Source organism: Sphaeroforma arctica (genome assembly GCF_001186125.1).
Source record: "Sphaeroforma arctica JP610 unplaced genomic scaffold supercont1.1715, whole genome shotgun sequence".
Classification (NCBI taxonomy): domain Eukaryota; class Ichthyosporea; order Ichthyophonida; genus Sphaeroforma; species Sphaeroforma arctica.
In genome coordinates, this window is record NW_014038843.1 from 86 (window position 1) to 6242 (window position 6157).

Sequence of the window (6157 nt, forward strand, 5' to 3'; positions counted from 1 at the left end):
TACTATCTGTTTATCTATTAGGTAAATAAACTTTCATCAATACTGCCCTTGTCATCTCTTAGAACCTATTTTCACTCATACCTACTAACTAAGACGAACATTAGAATGGCGCTAGTCCTCCATCTGGTCATTTCATGACGATAGAATCCTATAAGACTTTCACTAAACTTTATGTGTTCCTATAATCGTGTAAGTACTACTGTACATTTATTTTGCTCCTAATATGCATGTAGGTGACATTAACTAAGACTAACCTTCGAAATGGCGCTCGTTCTCCATTAGATGTAGATTGTCTCGATGAATTTCGACGATCCTATAAGAACTTTCAATATAGTTATATTCATGTGTTCCTATGATCTTGTGAATACTACTGTACATTTATTTAGCTTCTAATATGCATGTAGGCGCCATTAACTAAGACTAACCTTCGAAATGGCGCTCGTTCTCCATCTGGTCATTCCATGACGAACGAATGGTCAATAGATTGTCTCGATGAATTTTGACAATCCTTTAAGAACTTTCACTATAGTTATATTCATGTGTTCCTATGGTCTTGTAGAGTATTACTATATCATTTTTTTAAGCTTCTAACATGTCTATAGATGCCATACGCACCTCTGTACGGGCAGAAAGCTCGATTCTGCTTTTTTTTTTCAGTTCTCGTGCGCGCAAGGCTATATCTCTGGAAGTACTCGGCTGATCTCGCTCAGATTAAAATGACAGACCTTAGATATTCTTCTGCTTAAAATGTAGCGGTTCGTTGGGTTGAAACCGACCAATGCGATGAAGATTAAAAAATAGCATTTGAGCACCCTCATAAATAGAAATGCAACGGTATTATCCAAACCCGACGTTAAAAAATAATAATAAAATAACTAGACATAGACTAGACGTTTATTGTTAAGTCATACAAAAGTTACACGAATCACTATTGGTAAACGTAAGGCCTAAATACCACAATTAGACATATGGACATGACACGTATTTGTTAAAAATATAGTTTGGAAATGAGATGAATAGTTTAATGCATTATGCAATACTAAAGGATAACGCATACATGCAGCAAAGAGAGGATTACAATAGTGTAATAGCCGGGCCTCCACATTAGACTCTATGTTATAAACGTACTCTTAAGCAGTACGTAAACTATAAACGTACTCTTAATAGCACGAGGAACTTAAGTTTTCTAAGTGGGGTTTAACGGTTTTATTAATTAATACTTTTTCCATTGTACATATCAGATATTTAGACAAGGCCATTAAAAGGCCCCAGTAAAATACCAAACATAAGATTTGGTCTAGTTCTATTAATAGAACTATATTTACTTTCCAAATTTAGATATATCTGAATACTTCGGTAGCGAGATGGCTCAACCGAATATAGATTTCTAGGGACTATTAAGGTTACCCAGTTTATCCTCCGTTCATCCAACCAGATGTGCCAGTCTGATGAAGGCTAAGTCGGTAATTCTTGATAAGTGGCAAGTTATTGGTTAATACAATAACCATGGACATCAGGAGTATTTTTTTCTTCTTCTTCTTTTTTCTTCTTCTGAAGATAGGATTTTATGAGTCTCTCGGATTCGCCCCAACGAAACATACCATAGTTTCTAATAGAGCAACAACGAAACACTAAATAAAATCCCTTCGGCGAAAATAGTACTGAGAGGATTATATATAGGCAATGTCTCAGCCTCACAATACCTCAAAAGTATTGCTGTTTTCACGAGGCATACCTACACATTTTAAAGTTGGCAAAGGTATTAATTACTTAGACTACTTAAACGTAAAGGTAGACTAACTACCACAAATTTTTTCTTGTCCAACCTAGTCCTTAAGAGATCAGCTAGCAGACATGTTAAAGATTATGACCAAGAAAGACAATACTCCTTCTAAGAAGCGTAGAGATGATAAGAAGAAGATGGAGAGAGAAGCCGCTAGCGCTGCCGCAGCTACTGCTGTCGCAGAAGCAACCGCTGCCGCTGCCGATGCGTTTAACCGCATCGTAGCCGAACCACTTGTCTCCGACAATTATAGTCAACAGGACAATGCTTCGTATAAGGATATAGCCACTCCGATTAAGGAGACTACCCCTACAGACAGAGCCCGAGGGCCAACTATTGCTTCAACTTCAAAGCTTGCATTTACAAAGCCAAGAAGTGGAACAAGGGACACGTCTCAAGGCGCCCCAACCAATTCTTCTGACGAAACTCAGAAAGAAAGGTCCCCAATTATATGGGACAAAGACGGATCTCAGAAGGTATCTATAACGGAACCAGAAGAGGAGGCAAGCTCAAGTGGCAAACCCGAATCTACGTCCGAGATCACTGAACCATCGCACATAAGTAGGTTGACCGATGAGAGCACTAAACTTAAGAATCAGTTAGCCGCTCTTAAGAAGCGACTGACCATTGAACAGGTAGAGAAGATTTATGAGTCAGGTGAGAAAGCAAAACGCTTACGCAAACATATTTCTCCCGGTACTACTCAAGCTCTTGAAACTTGGGACCGCCCGTCAACTGGAAAGGCCAGTCACGGACGATCCCGCACTACCATGTTTTCCGAAAGCCTTCGCGGATTTAAACCCCGAAGAGAAGACACTATTCACGCCAGGAATATCCCCTGGACATGAGTCTCCTATTCTGGAGGATATTATAAACCCCGAGACAAGAAAGAAGACTCAGCAGGAGCTTCCCCATTTGGAAAAGGCCCCACGCCATGTACCAAAGTCTACGGGATATAGTCTCTCTATGCATCAAGACCCACAGGTGATTATACCACCTGAGCTTCACATTAACGAGAAGCGTAAGTCTTCTATTAAGGACTTTGGGGCACATTCTCGAAGCACTAAAGCTACCCATAAGCGCGCCAACGACATCGAGTTTAATCGAGTCGATCGGCACGCTATTCATCAGCCTGCCGAAGATTTCCAATCTGAAGAGGTAACCGTGTTAAATCAGGCCGTATATGATTATACTCTACATATGGAGATAGCGCATGACTTACACAACGCTAGCAACGTCACCTACTACGCTAATCTAATCGCTATTAAGCAAAAGTGGATAGACCAACTACTGCAGGTTCAACGTGGGCAAGACCACCGCGATAACCAGAAGTAAAATGGACGGATCAGTCGACTTCAGTCGAACTGGAATGCCAACAGTAAGCAGGTCGAGTTTATAAACAACCATGACCTCGACACGCTAACCCGTACGCTTAATGCGTTTACGGTCATGCTGGAGACGAATGATATCGCCCCCCAGCAATGGATCTCCGCTTTAATGCAGACGTTTGACTATACAGGTACAAGTTACTTGATCCTGCAGCGACACCAGCATGAGCTAGACACTTGTCGTGACTGACCAGCTGTGTGTTGGTTGGTTACGTCCTTATTAAGCAAGGACATGCGAAGTCCAGGACTGAGTTCAATCTTAACTGAACCAGTTGAGAATACTCATATTCAGAGTTATATTCCGAAACTTGATGCTGACCTTAAACGTCTAGATATAACAAAGGACAAGGCACAGCGATGGTACGAGTTCCTGGTTATGCATGTGTTCTGTAAGAACATAGGGAATAACGACCGTGAGAGCCTGTACACCGAGTTGCGACGTAAACACGCGACTGAGGCTCGAGACAAGGGACGTGAAACAAAGTTTCATTTATCCCGACTTACGTGGGAACAGTTTTATAATACTGTATCCACTCTTTTCCCCGCACATCGAGTAACATCGAAGGGATAAGCGGCTGTTAAGAAGCCGCTGGAGCACACCGACCACGGGTACGTATCCAGGCAGACCTCAAATGAGAGACCCCAACATACACGTGCTCGTGACTCCACTCTATTCACGCGACCCAATAAACGGGCACGCGCGGAGGCGAAGGACAGGGAACCTCCATTTAAGGATATTAAGAAATGTGCCGACGCACAGTGTGGGTATGCCATGTACCAATTGACCCCTAACGGTTATCGGAATGGCAGGCATGCATCCACCTGTACACACTTCGTGTATTAATCCCTGTCTATTGCAATGGAAATAAACTCCTTGCGTTGATTGACCCAGGTTCAGAAATATCATGTATATCCGATCGCTTTGCATTAATGAAAGATCTCGAAAGGAGGACACAAACAACTCACCTCATTTTAGCTGATTATAAAACTGCTAAGTGTGATACCTTGGCCATAGATGTTAAAATCTCCTTGGCCGATGATATAATTATCACTACCCAAGCTGTGATGGTTAAGATGTCACAGAAGTACGACATTACAGTCGGAATGAGCGATTTACTCACTCTAGGTATGACCGTAACTGGTCTACCAAATAACATAGATCCGTTAAAGGATCAGTCAGACGATAACTGTCTGAATCCATATAAGCCCCCGTCAGACACAGTCAAGGCATTAATACCTGACTTTGCGAACAAAATCATGGATCTGATTCTAGTAAATAAGAAGATAAAGATCACAGATTGGGCAAAGTTCCGTTTTAACGACGGATATGCCAGCCTTGACTTAACCAAGGTAGACTTTACACAGTTAAAGTGTCCCTCAAGGAACTATTTTTCCTGGAGACACGAGGCTGTGGTAAAAGAACAAGTTGAGAAATGGCTAGCAGATGGAGTGATAGAAATTAACTATCAACAGACGCCAGTTAACTTGGCGCTGCTAGCCGTAGACCAACATAACTCTGACGGATCGTTTAAGAAAGTCAGAGTATGTTTAGATATGAGTCCAATAAACAAATTATTGCCGACTCATAGCTTTCACTTACCTCGTATTAACGAGCAACTGCGAAGGATGGAAGGTGCTACAGTATTTACAAATATAGACCTTACACAAGGATTCCATCAAATGCAGGTATATGAACCCCACCGGAAATACTTTAGCTTTACGTGGAAAGGTAGACAATACAGGTTCAGAGGTGCACCTTTCGGGTTACACTCTTTACCAGTATTCTTCCAACAAGTAATGGAAGAAATGTTTGCAGACGTGCCTAACGTGCATGTCTATATAGATGACATAGTCATCTTTTCTAAGACTACGGGCGAACACGCCGAATTAGTCAGACGAGTCCTTCAGAGACTCAACGAACAAAACTTCAACATTAACGAGAAGAATGTCACTTCGCCATGAGCGAAATACAGCTCTTAGGCTACCGTATATCTGGGGTAGGTATTAAGATCGACCCCGGTAAGGTAGAACACCTGTTAGATCGGCGAACACCAACTACAGGAAGAGATGTTAACAGCATGTGTGGGTTTGTAAACTTCTTTTCAGATGGAGTACCACACTTAACTGATTACCTTAAACCTTTTGGACACTTAAGATGTCATAAAGGCAAACTAGGAGACTTGTGGACTAAAGAGTGTGATGACGCATTTAAAGCGCTCAAACACGCAGTCCAGCAAGCCCCTGATGTACAAGGACCAATCGATGGCGTACCTTTTGAAATAGCAACGGACGCCTCTGACTTAGCCTTAGGAGAAGTATTATATCAGATTATAGATAACAAACCTAGATATATACAATTCTTTAGTCGAGCGATGAATGCTTCACAGTTGAATTATCCAACTGTTAAACAAGAGCTATTAGCCATAGTGGCAGCACTAACACACTTCCGAGAATACTGATACGGAACAGCATTTACGCTGATGTGTGATCAGAAATATCTTCAATATATGAAAGAGATGAAACTCGACTCACAATTACTGAGTCGCTGGCATGATAGAATATCAAAGTTTCATTTTGATATAAAACATCTGCCAGGAATACACAACCATTTACCGGATATGTTATCACGCTTCGTACCGGACTTTAATAAATCCGTACGTGAGTTACTAGCCACTGACTGGAAATGTAATCCCAGGTGGTTTGAATTGGCTCAAAAGATATTTGTGCCACCTTTAGGAGACGCCTTTCAAATAGACCTCTCCAAACATAATGCATGGGCTAACCCACCATGGCAGTTTATTGCCCAGCTATTAAATTATGTTCACATACATAAAGCTACCATCACGTTGTGTTGCCCATTACGGAGTGGCTCAATAAATTAATATGCATGATACAATGCGAGCCAATATATTTAGATAGGGAAGTAGATACTTTCCTATATCAGGGTACCCGAGCCGTCAAGAAGACGCTCTGGAGACATACTATT